The sequence below is a fragment of the Mytilus edulis genome, chromosome 13 (genome assembly GCF_963676685.1).
Source record: "Mytilus edulis chromosome 13, xbMytEdul2.2, whole genome shotgun sequence".
Lineage (NCBI taxonomy): Eukaryota > Metazoa > Mollusca > Bivalvia > Mytilida > Mytilidae > Mytilus > Mytilus edulis.
This window is the reverse complement of record NC_092356.1, coordinates 62,500,888-62,522,354: the sequence shown is the minus strand read 5'-3', so window position 1 is coordinate 62,522,354 and position 21,467 is coordinate 62,500,888. Positions and strand designations below refer to the sequence as shown.

The following is a 21,467-nucleotide window of genomic DNA, read 5'->3' as shown; positions in this document are numbered from 1 at the left end:
ATATTGACTGAAGCTCCATTAGTTGCTAATACAAAAAATGACCTAAAAGAGTTTGAATATTCTGACTTTTTCTAAATGACCATTTAATGAGGTGTGTGAATTTTTCTTAATAAGACTGAGGCAAAGTGGTATATAGGGTAGCAAAATCAAAAGCACCAATTATAAGCAGGTAATTTATCAAGTACTTCGAACGAATTTTGACACTCCAAAAGCAATTTATTCCACTATTTTCAAAGGCCTTATTTGAACAATTTTTTATCAGCTGAGGTTTTTGAATGTACCAAGTGTACTAGTAAGTAGAATACATAGTTTAGTAGGGAAACAATGGCTTGAAACGAAAGAAATCTTTGTTTGTAATGAGTTATGTGCAGCTTCGGACCCAAGTACATGGTTGGAACTTTCATTGTACAATGCATTCGGTTCTGCTTTGAAAAGAATCACAGAGCTGAGTCTATGTACCATATTATATAAAAGGTTAACTGGTTGTTATGACCTAGTTCTTAATTGAGATCCTTGTCAGATATTCCTGGCCATATGTTTTCCTTTTTGTCATATTAAGAATTGTTTTAATTTAATATGTTCGTACAGGAAACAAGGAACATTATTCTCATACAAAAAATTAAGATAATTCTAAATACACATTCATAAAAAAATGGAATTTATTACAAAGGATAATCATAAGATATACTTGAATTGTCCTGGACCTCACTTCTGTGATGGGTAAATGTTAATGGAATCCTTCTCTGAATACGGGACAAACATATTAGTAGTGGTAGACCCCAATGTCCAATGATCTTTAATTTATACCGAATATTGACTGTCAAAAAAAAATGCTATTAGCTGCCTAACATTCCAATTTTCAATAACAGTTAACAGCAAATACATTATCACAATAACAGATAACAAAAAAACTAATAGCCCAATAACAGCTAACAAAGAATAAGACAATAACAGCTAACAGCAAATATATTTTCAAAATAACAGATAACAAAGAATTAAATTGCCCCATAACAGCATAACAGTTAAACCCCTTGCCCCCCCTCATAAATGTTATATAAATTATTGTGATGATAAATCAAAATCTTTTTCAGTAATATGCATGTGCATGTTGTTTTGAGTTGAGTTATTTCTATTTCTATAATAAAGAGTTTGTTTCATTTTAACTGTTTTGAAAATGGGATAAAGGTCCAAGACATTGAAACATACCACACACAGCATCATACATGCAAATTTAGACACATGTATATATTGCATAAAAATTTGTGTTTCCTATACTGCACACATTAGTTGAAACTGAACATACAAGGAAATAAAATAAAATAAAATAAAATCATGTCCATATTTACTTCCATTCTGTTTTGCAACTATTTTAGTTCTGTAGGCTTTTTCTTTTACTTTTTGATATCCTAATTTTATAATTTTGTAGTTTTTGTTTGATTTGTTTGGTTTTTATATTGAGGATTTCTTTTCACTCGTGCTTACTTCAGTTGGTTCATGTGGTTTGATTGTCCCAATTTTCTGACACAGGTAAAAATACATTTGTAAACAACAAGAGTTACTCCCCCTTCTATGTAAAGTAAAATGTAAACACTCGTGAAACCAGCCGTAAATGTTTTACCTCAGGTTAATAAACATGCATGTTTGTTTCAGTGTCTTGGAGGGTAAGAGGGAGGGCTTTTATCCCATTTTCATTTTTTTGAGCAGTGTAAGAAACTTGTATTTGAGTACATGATTCGTGCATAATGAAATGTGCAGTTGTCACCTCGGGGAGACTTAAATTTTAGAATTAAAAATATAACAAACCACAGTTTAAGATGCAGCATCTCAAGGTCCTTTAGGGGTCTTGTCCCAGATACAATAGAACAATTATAACAAAGATATGATGTCTGTATGTATTATAAAGTTGATTGTGTATGGTTAGAATGTCACAAATGCCAGACTAGGGTGCTATGAGGGCATGACTGGGGTGTTATAGTGCCTATCAAGATTTTGTGAGGTAGACGAAATTGACTTTAAAACGATCGTATTGACTTTTGATGTGCAGAAATAGGCAGATCGGACATATTTTGACTTTAGTTACTTACTTCTTAAGTTTGGGATTAATTGTAATCAACATATTCCAATGAGACTGAAAAATGCTTTTTTTTTATTATAATAAATAATAATTTTACCTGCCGTAGTCGTGCGTAAAATATATTTCGGTATTTCTCTTACGAAAATGACTTGTTTAATGGAACAAAACGTATTATTTGTAAACTTTCTCTTTACTCACCCAAAAGGCTTTTAAAAAATAACCTTTCAACTGCATATTCCGAAAATTTTGTGAAAATCGAATAAGTGGCAATTCTTACCTTTCATACCTTAACTTTCATTGATAAAACATAATATTGACTCGTCCAGTGTCCAGTTTGAAGGTCATTTTTGTTACCGTACACATTCATGCACGTTCTAATTAATCAATAGTCATGTATGAAAAGCATAAACAAGTTTGAAGGTAAACTAATAACAACTTAATCCAATCAAATTGCCTACGATTCAATAACAATGACCAGTCCACATCATAAAAATGTATAGGGGTAAACTGGGTAGGGAGAAAATGTCAGATATATTAAGTTCATTATTTTGCAATAACGAGTAAAAATTTGTTAACCAATAGATTTGTTATAATTTCATAAACATGTCGCTATGTATTGGTATAGTTTTTGGATCTTTCATTAGCGTATTTAAGGCTGTAGAAAGTTTGGCCTTCAAAAGTCAACATAATCATTGACTTTATAAAGAAAATTCGCCTTTTTAAAACATTGAATGTTTCACAAATAATACGCGACAACAAAGCAAAATCATTTCTTAAAACACTGCAAAAAAAATAATTCTGATTGATGCAGTGGTATTGTCATAAATTGCAGTGGAGTGAACAATGGTACATCAAACGTCGAATTCCCTCACACAATGTTATCACACACTATAGATGAAGACATTATAAATGAAGGTGTGATAGATACAATAGAACAATTATTACAAAGATATGATGTCTCTTTATGTATTATATAGTTGATTGTCTATGACTAGAATGTCCCAAATGCCTCACTAGGATGTTATGAGGGCTTGACTGGGGTGTTAGATGAAGACATTATAATGAAGGTGTGATAGATACAATAGAACAATTATTACAAAAATATGATGTCTGTAAGTATTATATAGTTGATTGTGTATAACTAGGATGTCACAAATGCCTGACTAGGGTGCTATGAGGGCATGACTGGGGTGTTAGATGAAGACCTCATACATGTAGGTGTGATAGATACAATAGAACAATTATAACAAAGATATGATGTCTGTATGTATTATAAAGTTGATTGTGTATGGTTAGGATGTCACAAATGCCAGACTAGGGTGTTACAAGGGCATGAGTTGGGTGTTAGATGAAGACATTATAAATGAAGGTGTGATAGATACAATAGAACAATTATTACAAAGATATGATGTCTGCATGTATTATATAGTTGATTGTGTATGACTTGCATGTCGCTAATGCCTGACTAGGGTGTTACATGGGCATGACTGTGGTGTTAGATGAAGACATTATAGATGAAGGTGTGATAGATACAATAGAACAATTATTACAAAGATATGATGTCTGTATGTATTATAAAGTTGTTTGTGTATGGTTAGGATGTCACATATGCCAGACTAGGGTTTTACAAGGGCATGAGTTGGGTGTTAGATGAAGACATTATAAATGAAGGTGTGATAGATACAATAGAACAATTATTACAAAGATATGATGTCTCTTTATGTATTATATAGTTGATTGTCTATGACTAGGATGTCCCAAATGCCTCACTAGGGTGCTATGAGGGCATGACTGGGGTGTTAGATGAAGACATTAAAAATGAAGGTGTGATAGATACAATAGAACAATTATTACAAAGATATGATGTCTGTATGTATTGTATAGTTGATTGCGTATGACTAGGATGTCCCAATAGCCTGACTAGGGTGCTATGAGGGCATGACTGAGGTGTTAGATGAAGACATTATAAATGAAGGTGTGATAGATACAATAGAACAATTATTACATAGATATGATGTCTGTATGTATTATATAGTTGATTGTGTATGACTAGGATGTCACAAATGCCTGACTAGGGTGCTATGAGGGCATGACTGGGGTGTTAGATGAAGACCTTATATATGTAGGTGTGATAGATACAATAGAACAATTATAACAAAGATATGATGTCTGTATGTATTATAAAGTTGTTTGTGTATGGTTAGGATGTCACAAATGCCTGACTAGGGTTTTACAAGGGCATAGTTGGGTGTTAGATGAAGACATTAAAAATGAAGGTGTGATAGATACAATAGAACAATTATTACAAAGATATGATGTCTGTATGTATTGTATAGTTGATTGCGTATGACTAGGATGTCCCAATAGCCTGACTAGGGTGCTATGAGGGCATGACTGAGGTGTTAGATGAAGACATTATAAATGAAGGTGTGATAGATACAATAGAGCAATTATTACAAAGATATGATGTCTGTATGTATTATATAGTTGATTGTGTATGACTAGGATGTCACAAATGCCTGACTAGGGTGTTATGAGGGCATGACTGGGGTGTTAGATGAAGACCTTATATATGTAGGTGTGATAGATACAATAGAACAATTATAACAAAGATATGATGTCTGTATGTATTATAAAGTTGTTTGTGCATGGTTAGGATGTCACTTATGCCAGACTAGGGTTTTACAAGGGCATGAGTTGGGTGTTAGATGAAGACATTATAAATGAAGGTGTGATAGATACAATAGAACAATTATTACAAAGATATGATGTCTCTTTATGTATTATATAGTTGATTGTCTATGGCTAGGATGTCCCAAATGCCTCACTAGGGTGCTACGAGGGCATGACTGGGGTGTTAGATGAAGACATTAAAAATGAAGGTGTGATAGATACAATAGAACAATTATTACAAAGATATGATGTCTGTATGTATTGTATAGTTGATTGCGTATGACTAGGATGTCCCAATAGCCTGACTAGGGTGCTATGAGGGCATGACTGAGGTGTTAGATGAAGACATTATAAATGAAGGTGTGATAGATACAATAGAACAATTATTACAAAGATATGATGTCTGTATGTATTATATAGTTGATTGTGTATGACTAGGATGTCACAAATGCCTGACTAGGGTGCTATGAGGGCATGACAGGGGTGTTAGATGTAGACCTTATATAGGTAGGTGTGATAGATACAATAGAACAATTATTACAAAGATGTAATGTCTGTATGTATTATATAGTTGATTGTGTACGACTATGATGTCGCAAATGCCTGACTAGGGTGTTACAAGGGCATGACTGGGGTGTTAAATGAAGAAATTATAAATGAAGGTGTGATAGATACAATAGAACAATTATTACAAAGATATGATGTCTGTATGTATTGTATAGTTGATTGTGTTTGACTAGGATGTCACAAATGCCTGACAAGGGTGTTACAAGGGCATGACTGGGGTGTTAGATGAAGACATTATAATGAAGGTGTGATAGATACAATAGAACAATTATTACAAAGATATGATGTCTGTATGTATTATATAGTTGATTGTGTATGACTAGGATGTCACAAATGCCTGACTAGGGTGCCATGAGGGCATGACTGGGGTGTTAGATGATTACCTTATATATGTAGGTGTGATAGATACAATAGAACAATTATAACAAAGATATGATGTCTGTATGTATTATAAAGTTGTTTGTGTATGGTTAGGATGTCACAAATGCCAGACTAGGGTTTTACAAGGGCATAGTTGGGTGTTAGATGAAGACATTAAAAATGAAGGTGTGATAGATACAATAGAACAATTATTACAAAGATATGATGTCTGTATGTATTGTATAGTTGATTGCGTATGACTAGGATGTCCCAATAGCCTGACTAGGGTGCTATGAGGGCATGACTGAGGTGTTAGATGAAGACATTATAAATGAAGGTGTGATAGATACAATAGAACAATTATTACAAAGATATGATGTCTGTATGTATTATATAGTTTATTGTGTATGACTAGGATGTCACAAATGCCTGACTAGGGTGCTATGAGGGCATGACTGGGTTGTTAGATGAAGACATTAAAAATAAAGGTGTGATAGATACAATAGAACAATTATTACAAAGATACGATGTCTGTATGTATTATAAAGTTGTTTGTGTATGGTTCGGATGTCACATATGCCAGACTAGGGTGTTACAAGGGCATGAGTTGGGTGTTAGATGAAGACATTATAAATGAAGGTGTGATAGATACAATAGAACAATTATTACAAAGATATGATGTCTCTTTATGTATTATATAGTTGATTGTCTATGGCTAGGATGTCCCAAATGCCTCACTAGGGTGCTATGAGGGCATGACTGGGGTGTTAGATGAAGACATTAAAAATGAAGGTGTGATAGATACAATAGAACAATTATTACAAAGATATGATGTCTGTATGTATTGTATAGTTGATTGTCTATGGCTAGGATGTCCCAAATGCCTCACTAGGGTGCTATGAGGGCATGACTGGGGTGTTAGATGAAGACATTAAAAATGAAGGTGTGATAGATACAATAGAACAATTATTACAAAGATATGATGTCTGTATGCATTATAAAGTTAATTGTGTATGACTAGGATGTCACAAATGCCAGACTAGGGTGTTAGAAGGGCATGACTGGGTTGTTTAATAGATGAAGACATTAAAAATAAAGGTATGATAGACACAATAGAACAATTATAACAAAGATATGATGTCTGTATGTATTATATAGTTGATTGTGTATGACTAGGATGTCACAAATGCCTGACTAGGGTGTAACAAGGGCATGACTGGGGTGTTGGATGAAGACATTATGAATGAAGGTGTGATAGATACAATAGAACAATTATTACAAAGATATGATGTCTGTATGTATTGTATAGTTGATTGTGTTTGACTAGGATGTCACAAATGCCTGACTAGGGTGTTACAAGGGCATGACTGGGGTGTTAGATGAAGACATTATAATGAAGGTGTGATAGATACATTAGAACAATTATTACAAAGATATGATGTCTGTATGTTTTATATAGTTGATTGTGTATGACTAGGATGTCACAAATGCCTGACTAGGGTGCTATGAGGGCATGACAGGGGTGTTAGATATAGACCTTATATATGTAGGTGTGATAGATACAATAGAACAATTATTACAAAGATATAATGTCTGTATGTATTATATAGTTGATTGTGTACGACTATGATGTCGCAAATGCCTGACTAGGGTGTTACAAGGGCATGACTGGGGTGTTAAATGAAGAAATTATAAATGATGGTGTGATAGATACAATAGAACAATTATTACAAAGATATGATGTCTGTATGCATTATAAAGTTAATTGTGTATGACTAGGATGTCACAAATACCAGACTAGGGTGTTAGAAGGGCATGACTGGGGTGTTAGATGAAGACATTAAAAATAAAGGTGTGATAGACACAATAGAACAATTATAACAAAGATATGATGTCTGTATGTATTATATAGTTGATTGTGTATGACTAGGATGTCACAAATGCCTGACTAGGGTGTAACAAGGGCATGACTGGGGTGTTGGATGAAGACATTATGAATGAAGGTGTGATAGATACAATAGAACAATTATTACAAAGATATGATGTCTGTATGTATTGTATAGTTGATTGTGTTTGACTAGGATGTCACAAATGCCTGACTAGGGTGTAACAAGGGCATGACTGGGGTGTTAGATGAAGACATTATAAATGAAGGTGTGATAGATACAATAGAACAATTATTACAAAGATATGATGTCTGTATGTATTATATAGTTGATTGTGTATGACTAGGATGTCACAAATGCCTGACTAGGGTGCTATGAGGGCATGACTGGGGTGTTAGATGAAGGCATTATAAATGAAAGTGTGATAGATACAATAGAACAATTATTACAAAGATATGATGTCTCTTTATGTATTATATAGTTGATTGTCTATGACTAGGATGTCCCAAATGCCTCACTAGGGTGCTATGAGGGCATGACTGGGGTGTTAGATGTAGACCTTATACATGTAGGTGTGATAGATACAATAGAACAATTATAACAAAGATATGATGTCTGTATGTATTATAAAGTTGTTTGTGTATGGTTAGGATGTCACAAATGCCAGACTAGGGTGTTACAAGGGCATGAGTTGGGTGTTAGATGAAGACATTATAAATGAAGGTGTGATAGATACAATAGAACAATTATTACAAAGATATGATGTCTCTTTATGTATTATATAGTTGATTGTCTATGGCTAGGATGTCCCAAATGCCTCACTAGGGTGCTATGAGGGCATGGCTGAGGTGTTAGATGAAGACATTATAAATGAAGGTGTGATAGATACAATAGAACAATTATTACAAAGATATGATGTCTGTATGTATTATATAGTTGATTGTGTATGACTAGGATGTCACAAATGCCTGACTAGGGTGCTATGAGGGCATGACTGGGGTGTTAGATGAAGACCTTATATATGTAGGTGTGATAGATACAATAGAACAATTATAACAAAGATATGATGTCTGTATGTATTATAAAGTTGTTTGTGTATGGTTAGGATGTCAGAAATGCCAGACTAGGGTTTTACAAGGGCATGAGTTGGGTGTTAGATGAAGACATTATAAATGAAGTTGTGATAGATACAATAGAACAATTATTACAAAGATAAGATGTCTGTATGTATTGTATAGTTGATTGTGTTTGACTAGGATGTCACAAATGCCTAACTAGGGTGTTACAAGGGCATGACTGGGGTGTTAGATGAAGACATTATAATGAAGGTGTGATACATACAATAGAACAATTATTACAAAGATATGATGTCTGTATGTATTATATAGTTGATTGGGTATGACTAGGATGTCACAAATGCCTGACTAGGGTGCTATGAGGGCATGACTGGGGTGTTAGATGAAGGCATTATAAATGAAGGTGTGATAGATACAATAGAACAATTATTACAAAGATATGATGTCTCTTTATGTATTATATAGTTGATTGTCTATGACTAGGATGTCCCAATAGCCTCACTAGGGTGCTATGAGGGCATGACTGAGGTGTTAGATGAAGACATTATAAATGAAGGTGTGATAGATACAATAGAACAATTATTACAAAGATATGATGTCTGTATGTATTATATAGTTGATTGTGTATGACTAGGATGTCACAAATGCCTGACTAGGGTGCTATGAGGGCATGACTGGGGTGTTAGATGTAGACCTTATATATGTAGGTGTGATAGATACAATAGAACAATTATTACAAAGATATAATGTCTGTATGTATTATATAGTTGATTGTGTACGACTATGATGTCGCAAATGCCTGACTAGGGTGTTAGAAGGGCATGACTGGGGTGTTAAATGAAGACATTATAAATGAAGGTGTGATAGATATAATAGAACAATTATTACAAAGATATGATGTCTGTATGTATTATAAAGTTAATTGTGTATGATTAGGATGTCACAAATGCCAGACTAGGGTGTTAGAAGGGCATGACAGGGGTGTTAGATGAAGACATTAAAAATAAAGGTGTGATATATACAATAGAACAATTATAACAAAGATATGATGTCTGTATGTATTATATAGTTGATTGTGTATGACTAGGATGTCACAAATGCCTGACTAGGGTGTAACAAGGGCATGACTTGGGTGTTGGATGAAGATATTATAAATGAAGGTGTGATAGATACAATAGAACAATTATTACAAAGATATGATGTCTGTATGTATTGTATAGTTGATTATGTTTGACTAGGATGTCACAAATGCCTGACTAGGGTGTTACAAGGGCATGACTGGGGTGTTAGATGAAGACATTATAATGAAGGTGTGATAGATACAATAGAACAAGTATTACAAAGATATGATGTCTGTATGTATTATATAGTTGATTGTGTATGACTAGGATGTCACAAATGCCTGACTAGGGTGCTATGAGGGCATGATTGGGGTGTTAGATGAAGGCATTATAAATAAAGGTGTGATAGATACAATAGAACAATTATTACAAAGATATGATGTCTCTTTATGTATTATATAGTTGATTGTCTATGACTAGGATGTCCCAATAGCCTCACTAGGGTGCTATGAGGGCATGACTGAGGTGTTAGATGAAGACATTATAAATGAAGGTGTGATAGATACAATAGAACAATTATTACAAAGATATGATGTCTGTATGTATTATATAGTTGATTGTGTATGGTTAGGATGTCAGAAATGCCAGACTAGGGTTTTACAAGGGCATGAGTTGGGTGTTAGATGAAGACATTATAAATGAAGTTGTGATAGATACAATAGAACAATTATTACAAAGATAAGATGTCTGTATGTATTGTATAGTTGATTGTGTTTGACTAGGATGTCACAAATGCCTAACTAGGGTGTCACAAATGCCTGACTAGGGTGCTATGAGGGCATGACTGGGGTGTTAGATGAAGACCTTATATATGTAGGTGTGATAGATACAATAGAACAATTATAACAAAGATATGATGTCTGTATGTATTATAAAGTTGTTTGTGTATGGTTAGGATGTCAGAAATGCCAGACTAGGGTTTTACAAGGGCATGAGTTGGGTGTTAGATGAAGACATTATAAATGAAGTTGTGATAGATACAATAGAACAATTATTACAAAGATAAGATGTCTGTATGTATTGTATAGTTGATTGTGTTTGACTAGGATGTCACAAATGCCTAACTAGGGTGTTACAAGGGCATGACTGGGGTGTTAGATGAAGACATTATAATGAAGGTGTGATAGATACAATAGAACAAGTATTACAAAGATATGATGTCTGTATGTATTATATAGTTGATTGTGTATGACTAGGATGTCACAAATGCCTGACTAGGGTGCTATGAGGGCATGATTGGGGTGTTAGATGAAGGCATTATAAATAAAGGTGTGATAGATACAATAGAACAATTATTACAAAGATATGATGTCTCTTTATGTATTATATAGTTGATTGTCTATGACTAGGATGTCCCAAATGCTTCAATAGGGTGCTATGAGGGCATGACTGGGGTGTTAGATGTAGACCTTATACATGTAGGTGTGATAGATACAATAGAACAATTATAACAAAGATATGATGTCTGTATGTATTATAAAGCTGATTGTGTATGGTTAGGATGTCACAAATGCCAGACTAGGGTGTTACAAGGGCATGAGTTGGGTGTTAGATGAAGACATTATAAATGAAGGTGTGATAGATACAATAGAACAATTATTACAAAGATATGATGTCTCTATGTATTATATAATTGATTGTCTATGGCTAGGATGTCCCAAATGCCTCACTAGGGTGCTATGAGGGCATGGCTGGGGTGTTAGATGAAGACATTAAAAATGAAGGTGTGATAGATACAATAGAACAATTATTACAAAGATATGATGTCTGTATGTATTGTATAGTTGATTGCGTATGACTAGGATGTCACAAATGCCTGACTAGGGTGCTATGAGGGCATGACTGGGGTGTTAGATGTAGACCTTATATATGTAGGTGTGATAGATACAATAGAACAATTATTACAAAGATATAATGTCTGTATGTATTATATAGTTGATTGTGTACGACTATGATGTCGCAAATGCCTGGCTAGGGTGTTAGAAGGGCATGACTGGGGTGTTAAATGAAGACATTATAAATGAAGGTGTGATAGATATAATAGAACAATTATTACAAAGATATGATGTCTGTATGTATTATAAAGTTAATTGTGTATGATTAGGATGTCACAAATGCCAGACTTGGGTGTTAGAAGGGCATGAGTTGGGTGTTAGATGAAGACATTAAAAATAAAGGTGTGATAGATACAATAGAACAATTATAACAAAGATATGATGTCTGTATGTATTATATAGTTGATTGTGTATGACTAGGATGTCACAAATGCCTGACTAGGGTGTAACAAGGGCATGACTGGGGTGTTGGATGAAGACATTATAAATGAAGGTGTGATAGATACAATAGAACAATTATTACAAAGATATGATGTCTCTTTATGTATTATATATTTGATTGTCTATGACTAGGATGTCCCAAATGCCTCACTAGGGTGCTATGAGGGCATGACTGGGGTGTTAGATGTAGACCTTATACATGTAGGTGTGATAGATCCAATAGAACAATTATAACAAAGATATGATGTCTGTATTATAAAGCTGATTGTGTATGGTTAGGATGTCACAAATGCCAGACTAGGGTGTTACAAGGGCATGAGTTGGGTGTTAGATGAAGACATTATAAATGAAGGTGTGATAGATACAATAGAACAATTATTACAAAGATATGATGTCTCTTTATGTATTATATAGTTGATTGTCTATGACTAGAATGTCCCAAATGCCTCACTAGGATGTTATGGGGCATGACTGGGGTGTTAGATGAAGACATTATAATGAAGGTGTGATAGATACAATAGAACAATTATTACAAAGATATGATGTCTGTATGTATTATATAGTTGATTGTGTATGACTAGGATGTCACAAATGCCTGACTAGGGTGCTATGAGGGCATGACTGGGGTGTTAGATGAAGACATTATAAATGAATGTGTGATAGATACAATAGAACAATTATTACAAAGATATGATGTCTCTTTATGTATTATATAGTTGATTGTCTATGACTAGGATGTCCCAAATGCCTCACTAGGGTGCTATGAGGGCATGACTGGGGTGTTAGATGTAGACCTCATACATGTAGTTGTGATAGATACAATAGAACAATCATAACAAAGATATGATGTCTGTATGTATTATAAAGTTGATTGTGTATGGTTAGGATGTCACAAATGCCAGACTAGGGTGTTACAAGGGCATGAGTTGGGTGTTAGATGAAGACATTATAAATGAAGGTGTGATAGATACAATAAAACAATTATTACAAAGATATGATGTCTCTTTATGTATTATATAGTTGATTGTGTATGACTTGCATGTCACTAATGCCTGACTAGGGTGTTACATGGGCATGACTGGGGTGTTAGATGAAGACATTATAGGTGAAGGTGTGATAGATACAATAGAACAATTATTACAAAGATATGATGTCTGTATGTATTATAAAGTTGTTTGTGTATGGTTAGGATGTCACAAATGCCAGACTAGGGTTTCACAATGGCATGAGTTGGGTGTTAGATGAAGACATTATAAATGAAGGTGTGATAGATACAATAGAACAATTATTACAAAGATATGATGTCTCTTTATGTGATATATAGTTGATTGTCTATGACTAGGATGTCCCAAATGCCTCACTAGGGTGCTATGAGGGCATGACTGGGGTGTTAGATGAAGACATTAAAAATGAAGGTGTGATAGATACAATAGAACAATTATAACAAAGATATGATGTCTCTTTATGTATAATATAGTTGATTGTGTATGACTAGGATGTCACAAATGCCTGACTAGGGTGTTACAAGGGCATGACTGGGGTGTTGGATGAAGACATTATAAATGAAGGTGTGATAGATACAATAGAACAATTATTACAAAGATATGATGTCTGTATGTATTATAAAGTTGATTGTGTAAGGTTAGGATGTCACAAATGCCAGACTAGGGTGTTACAAGGGCATGAGTTGGGTGTTAGATGAAGACATTATAAATGAAGGTGTGATAGATACAATAGAACAATTATTACAAAGATATGATGTCTCTTTATGTATTATATAGTTGATTGTCTATGACTAGGATGTCCCAAATGCCTCACTAGGGTGCTATGAGGGCATGACTGGGGTGTTAGATGAAGACATTAAAAATGAAGGTGTGATAGATACAATAGAACAATTATAACAAAGATATGATGTCTCTTTATGTATTATATAGTTGATTGTGTACGACTATGATGTCGCAAATGCCTGGCTAGGGTGTTAGAAGGGCATGACTGGGGTGTTAAATGAAGACATTATAAATGAAGGTGTGATAGATATAATAGAACAATTATTACAAAGATATGATGTCTGTATGTATTATAAAGTTAATTGTGTATGATTAGGATGTCACAAATGCCAGACTTGGGTGTTAGAAGGGCATGAGTTGGGTGTTAGATGAAGACATTAAAAATAAAGGTGTGATAGATACAATAGAACAATTATAACAAAGATATGATGTCTGTATGTATTATATAGTTGATTGTGTATGACTAGGATGTCACAAATGCCTGACTAGGGTGTAACAAGGGCATGACTGGGGTGTTGGATGAAGACATTATAAATGAAGGTGTGATAGATACAATAGAACAATTATTACAAAGATATGATGTCTCTTTATGTATTATATAGTTGATTGTCTATGACTAGGATGTCCCAAATGCCTCACTAGGGTGCTATGAGGGCATGACTGGGGTGTTAGATGTAGACCTTATACATGTAGGTGTGATAGATCCAATAGAACAATTATAACAAAGATCATGAAGATATGATGTCTGTATGTATTATAAAGCTGATTGTGTATGGTTAGGATGTCACAAATGCCAGACTAGGGTGTTACAAGGGCATGAGTTGGGTGTTAGATGAGGACATTATAAATGAAGGTGTGATAGATACAATAGAACAATTATTACAAAGATATGATGTCTCTTTATGTATTATATAGTTGATTGTCTATGACTAGAATGTCCCAAATGCCTCACTAGGATGTTATGGGGCATGACTGGGGTGTTAGATGAAGACATTATAATGAAGGTGTGATAGATACAATAGAACAATTATTACAAAGATAAGATGTCTGTATGTATTATATAGTTGATTGTGTATGACTAGGATGTCACAAATGCCTGACTAGGGTGCTATGAGGGCATGACTGGGGTGTTAGATGAAGACATTATAAATGAATGTGTGATAGATACAATAGAACAATTATTACAAAGATATGATGTCTCTTTATGTATTATATAGTTGATTGTCTATGACTAGGATGTCCCAAATGCCTCACTAGGGTGCTATGAGGGCATGACTGGGGTGTTAGATGTAGACCTCATACATGTAGTTGTGATAGATACAATAGAACAATCATAACAAAGATATGATGTCTGTATGTATTATAAAGTTGATTGTGTATGGTTAGGATGTCACAAATGCCAGACTAGGGTGTTACAAGGGCATGAGTTGGGTGTTAGATGAAGACATTATAAATGAAGGTGTGATAGATACAATAGAACAATTATTACAAAGATATGATGTCTGCATGTATTATATAGTTGATTGTGTATGACTTGCATGTCACTAATGCCTGACTAGGGTGTTACATGGGCATGACTGGGGTGTTAGATGAAGACATTATAGATGAAGGTGTGATAGATACAATAGAACAATTATTACAAAGATATGATGTCTGTATGTATTATAAAGTTGTTTGTGTATGGTTAGGATGTCACAAATGCCAGACTAGGGTTTCACAATGGCATGAGTTGGGTGTTAGATGAAGACATTATAAATGAAGGTGTGATAGATACAATAGAACAATTATTACAAAGATATGATGTCTCTTTATGTATTATATAGTTGATTGTCTATGACTAGGATGTCCCAAATGCCTCACTAGGGTGCTATGAGGGCATGACTGGGGTGTTAGATGAAGACATTAAAAATGAAGGTGTGATAGATACAATAGAACAATTATAACAAAGATATGATGTCTCTTTATGTATAATATAGTTGATTGTGTATGACTAGGATGTCACAAATGCCTGACTAGGGTGTTACAAGGGCATGACTGGGGTGTTGGATGAAGACATTATAAATGAAGGTGTGATAGATACAATAGAACAATTATTACAAAGATATGATGTCTGTATGTATTATAAAGTTGATTGTGTATGGTTAGGATGTCACAAATGCCAGACTAGGGTGTTACAAGGGCATGAGTTGGGTGTTAGATGAAGACATTATAAATGAAGGTGTGATAGATACAATAGAACAATTATTACAAAGATATGATGTCTCTTTATGTATTATATAGTTGATTGTCTATGACTAGAATGTCCCAAATGCCTCACAAGGATGTTATGGGGCATGACTGGGGTGTTAGATGAAGACATTATAATGAAGGTGTGATAGATACAATAGAACAATTATTACAAAGATATGATGTCTGTATGTATTATATAGTTGATTGTGTATGACTAGGATGTCACAAATGCCTGACTAGGGTGCTATGAGGGCATGACTGGGGTGTTAGATGAAGACATTATAAATGAATGTGTGATAGATACAATAGAACAATTATTACAAAGATATGATGTCTCTTTATGTATTATATAGTTGATTGTCTATGACTAGGATGTCCCAAATGCCTCACTAGGGTGCTATGAGGGCATGACTGGGGTGTTAGATGTAGACCTCATACATGTAGTTGTGATAGATACAATAGAACAATCATAACAAAGATATGATGTCTGTATGTATTATAAAGTTGATTGTGTATGGTTAGGATGTCACAAATGCCAGACTAGGGTGTTACAAGGGCATGAGTTGTGTGTTAGATGAAGACATTATAAATGAAGGTGTGATAGATACAATAGAACAATTATTACAAAGATATGATGTCTGCATGTATTATATAGTTGATTGTGTATGACTTGCATGTCACTAATGCCTGACTAGGGTGTTACATGGGCATGACTGGGGTGTTAGATGAAGACATTATAGATGAAGGTGTGATAGATACAATAGAACAATTATTACAAAGATATGATGATGTCTGTATGTATTATAAAGTTGTTTGTGTATGGTTAGGATGTCACAAATGCCAGACTAGGGTTTCACAATGGCATGAGTTGGGTGTTAGATGAAGACATTATAAATGAAGGTGTGATAGATACAATAGAACAATTATTACAAAGATATGATGTCTCTTTATGTATTATATAGTTGATTGTCTATGACTAGGATGTCCCAAATGCCTCACTAGGGTGCTATGAGGGCATGACTGGGGTGTTAGATAAAGACATTAAAAATAAAGGTGTGATAGATACAATAGAACAATTATAACAAAGATATGATGTCTCTTTATGTATAATATAGTTGATTGTGTATGACTAGGATGTCACAAATGCCTGACTAGGGTGTTACAAGGGCATGACTGGGGTGTTGGATGAAGACATTATAAATGAAGGTGTGATAGATACAATAGAACAATTATTACAAAGATATGATGTCTGTATGTATTATAAAGTTGATTGTGTATGGTTAGGATGTCACAAATGCCAGACTAGGGTGTTACAAGGGCATGAGTTGGGTGTTAGATGAAGACATTATAAATGAAGGTGTGATAGATACAATAGAACAATTATTACAAAGATATGATGTCTCTTTATGTATTATATAGTTGATTGTCTATGACTAGGATGTCCCAAATGCCTCACTAGGGTGCTATGAGGGCATGACTGGGGTGTTAGATGAAGACATTAAAAATGAAGGTGTGATAGATACAATAGAACAATTATAACAAAGATATGATGTCTCTTTATGTATTATATAGTTGATTGTGTACGACTATGATGTCGCAAATGCCTGGCTAGGGTGTTAGAAGGGCATGACTGGGGTGTTAAATGAAGACATTATAAATGAAGGTGTGATAGATATAATAGAACAATTATTACAAAGATATGATGTCTGTATGTATTATAAAGTTAATTGTGTATGATAAGGATGTCACAAATGCCAGACTTGGGTGTTAGAAGGGCATGAGTTGGGTGTTAGATGAAGACATTAAAAATAAAGGTGTGATAGATACAATAGAACAATTATTACAAAGATATGATGTCTCTTTATGTATTATATAGTTGATTGTCTATGACTAGGATGTCCCAAATGCCTCACTAGGGTGCTATGAGGGCATGACTGGGGTGTTAGATAAAGACATTAAAAATGAAGGTGTGATAGATACAATAGAACAATTATAACAAAGATATGATGTCTCTTTATGTATAATATAGTTGATTGTGTATGACTAGGATGTCACAAATGCCTGACTAGGGTGTTACAAGGGCATGACTGGGGTGTTGGATGAAGACATTATAAATGAAGGTGTGATAGATACAATAGAACAATTATTACAAAGATATGATGTCTGTATGTATTATAAAGTTGATTGTGTATGGTTAGGATGTCACAAATGCCAGACTAGGGTGTTACAAGGGCATGAGTTGGGTGTTAGATGAAGACATTATAAATGAAGGTGTGATAGATACAATAGAACAATTATTACAAAGATATGATGTCTCTTTATGTATTATATAGTTGATTGTCTATGACTAGGATGTCCCAAATGCCTCACTAGGGTGCTATGAGGGCATGACTGGGGTGTTAGATAAAGACATTAAAAATGAAGGTGTGATAGATACAATAGAACAATTATAACAAAGATATGATGTCTCTTTATGTATAATATAGTTGATTGTGTATGACTAGGATGTCACAAATGCCTGACTAGGGTGTTACAAGGGCATGACTGGGGTGTTGGATGAAGACATTATAAATGAAGGTGTGATAGATACAATAGAACAATTATTACAAAGATATGATGTCTGTATGTATTATAAAGTTGATTGTGTATGGTTAGGATGTCACAAATGCCAGACTAGGGTGTTACAAGGGCATGAGTTGGGTGTTAGATGAAGACATTATAAATGAAGGTGTGATAGATACAATAGAACAATTATTACAAAGATATGATGTCTCTTTATGTATTATATAGTTGATTGTCTATGACTAGGATGTCCCAAATGCCTCACTAGGGTGCTATGAGGGCATGACTGGGGTGTTAGATGAAGACATTAAAAATGAAGGTGTGATAGATACAATAGAACAATTATAACAAAGATATGATGTCTCTTTATGTATTATATAGTTGATTGTGTACGACTATGATGTCGCAAATGCCTGGCTAGGGTGTTAGAAGGGCATGACTGGGGTGTTAAATGAAGACATTATAAATGAAGGTGTGATAGATATAATAGAACAATTATTACAAAGATATGATGTCTGTATGTATTATAAAGTTAATTGTGTATGATAAGGATGTCACAAATGCCAGACTTGGGTGTTACAAGGGCATGAGTTGGGTGTTAGATGAAGACATTAAAAATAAAGGTGTGATAGATACAATAGAACAATTATAACAAAGATATGATGTCTGTATGTATTATATAGTTGATTGTGTATGACTAGGATGTCACAAATGCCTGACTAGGGTGTAACAAGGGCATGACTGGGGTGTTGGATGAAGACATTATAAATGAAGGTGTGATAGATACAATAGAACAATTATTACAAAGATATGATGTCTCTTTATGTATTATATAGTTGATTGGCTATGACTAGGATGTCCCAAATGCCTCACTAGGGTGCTATGAGGGCATGACTGAGGTGTTAGATGTAGACCTTATACATGTAGGTGTGATAGATCCAATAGAACAATTATAACAAAGATATGATGTCTGTATGTATTATAAAGCTGATTGTGTATGGTTAGGATGTCACAAATGCCAGACTAGGGTGTTACAAGGGCATGACTGGGGTGTTAGATGAAGACATTATAAATGAAGGTGTGATAGATACAATAGAACAATTATTACAAAGATATGATGTCTCTTTATGTATTATATAGTTGATTGTCTATGACTAGGATGTCCCAAATGCCTCACTAGGGTGCTATGAGGGCATGACTGGGGTGTTAGATGTAGACCTCATACATGTAGTTGTGATAGATACAATAGAACAATCATAACAAAGATATGATGTCTGTATGTATTATAAAGTTGATTGTGTATGGTTAGGATGTCACAAATGCCAGACTAGGGTGTTACAAGGGCATGAGTTGTGTGTTAGATGAAGACATTATAAATGAAGGTGTGATAGATACAATAGAACAATTATTACAAAGATATGATGTCTGCATGTATTATATAGTTGATTGTGTATGACTTGCATGTCACTAATGCCTGACTAGGGTGTTACATGGGCATGACTGGGGTGTTAGATGAAGACATTATAGATGAAGGTGTGATAGATACAATAGAACAATTATTACAAAGATATGATGATGTCTGTATGTATTATAAAGTTGTTTGTGTATGGTTAGGATGTCACAAATGCCAGACTAGGGTTTCACAATGGCATGAGTTGGGTGTTAGATGAAGACATTATAAATGAAGGTGTGATAGATACAATAGAACAATTATTACAAAGATATGATGTCTCTTTATGTATTATATAGTTGATTGTCTATGACTAGGATGTCCCAAATGCCTCACTAGGGTGCTATGAGGGCATGACTGGGGTGTTAGATAAAGACATTAAAAATAAAGGTGTGATAGATACAATAGAACAATTATAACAAAGATATGATGTCTCTTTATGTATAATATAGTTGATTGTGTATGACTAGGATGTCACAAATGCCTGACTAGGGTGTTACAAGGGCATGACTGGGGTGTTGGATGAAGACATTATAAATGAAGGTGTGATAGATACAATAGAACAATTATTACAAAGATATGATGTCTGTATGTATTATAAAGTTGATTGTGTATGGTTAGGATGTCACAAATGCCAGACTAGGGTGTTACAAGGGCATGAGTTGGGTGTTAGATGAAGACATTATAAATGAAGGTGTGATAGATACAATAGAACAATTATTACAAAGATATGATGTCTCTTTATGTATTATATAGTTGATTGTCTATGACTAGGATGTCCCAAATGCCTCACTAGGGTGCTATGAGGGCATGACTGGGGTGTTAGATGAAGACATTAAAAATGAAGGTGTGATAGATACAATAGAACAATTATAACAAAGATATGATGTCTCTTTATGTATTATATAGTTGATTGTGTACGACTATGATGTCGCAAATGCCTGGCTAGGGTGTTAGAAGGGCATGACTGGGGTGTTAAATGAAGACATTATAAATGAAGGTGTGATAGATATAATAGAACAATTATTACAAAGATATGATGTCTGTATGTATTATAAAGTTAATTGTGTATGATAAGGATGTCACAAATGCCAGACTTGGGTGTTAGAAGGGCATGAGTTGGGTGTTAGATGAAGACATTAAAAATAAAGGTGTGATAGATACAATAGAACAATTATTACAAAGATATGATGTCTCTTTATGTATTATATAGTTGATTGTCTATGACTAGGATGTCCCAAATGCCTCACTAGGGTGCTATGAGGGCATGACTGGGGTGTTAGATAAAGACATTAAAAATGAAGGTGTGATAGATACAATAGAACAATTATAACAAAGATATGATGTCTCTTTATGTATAATATAGTTGATTGTGTATGACTAGGATGTCACAAATGCCTGACTAG

At 34.2% G+C, this 21,467-nt stretch overlaps 1 protein-coding gene across 1 annotated transcript in view; it reads left to right on the top strand.

The window, feature by feature from the left end:
* The window catches only part of LOC139501021 (uncharacterized), a 455,879-nt gene that overhangs the window by 377,674 nt on the left and 56,738 nt on the right, over positions 1-21,467 (top strand). The gene's annotated exons all lie outside the window — the stretch shown is intronic.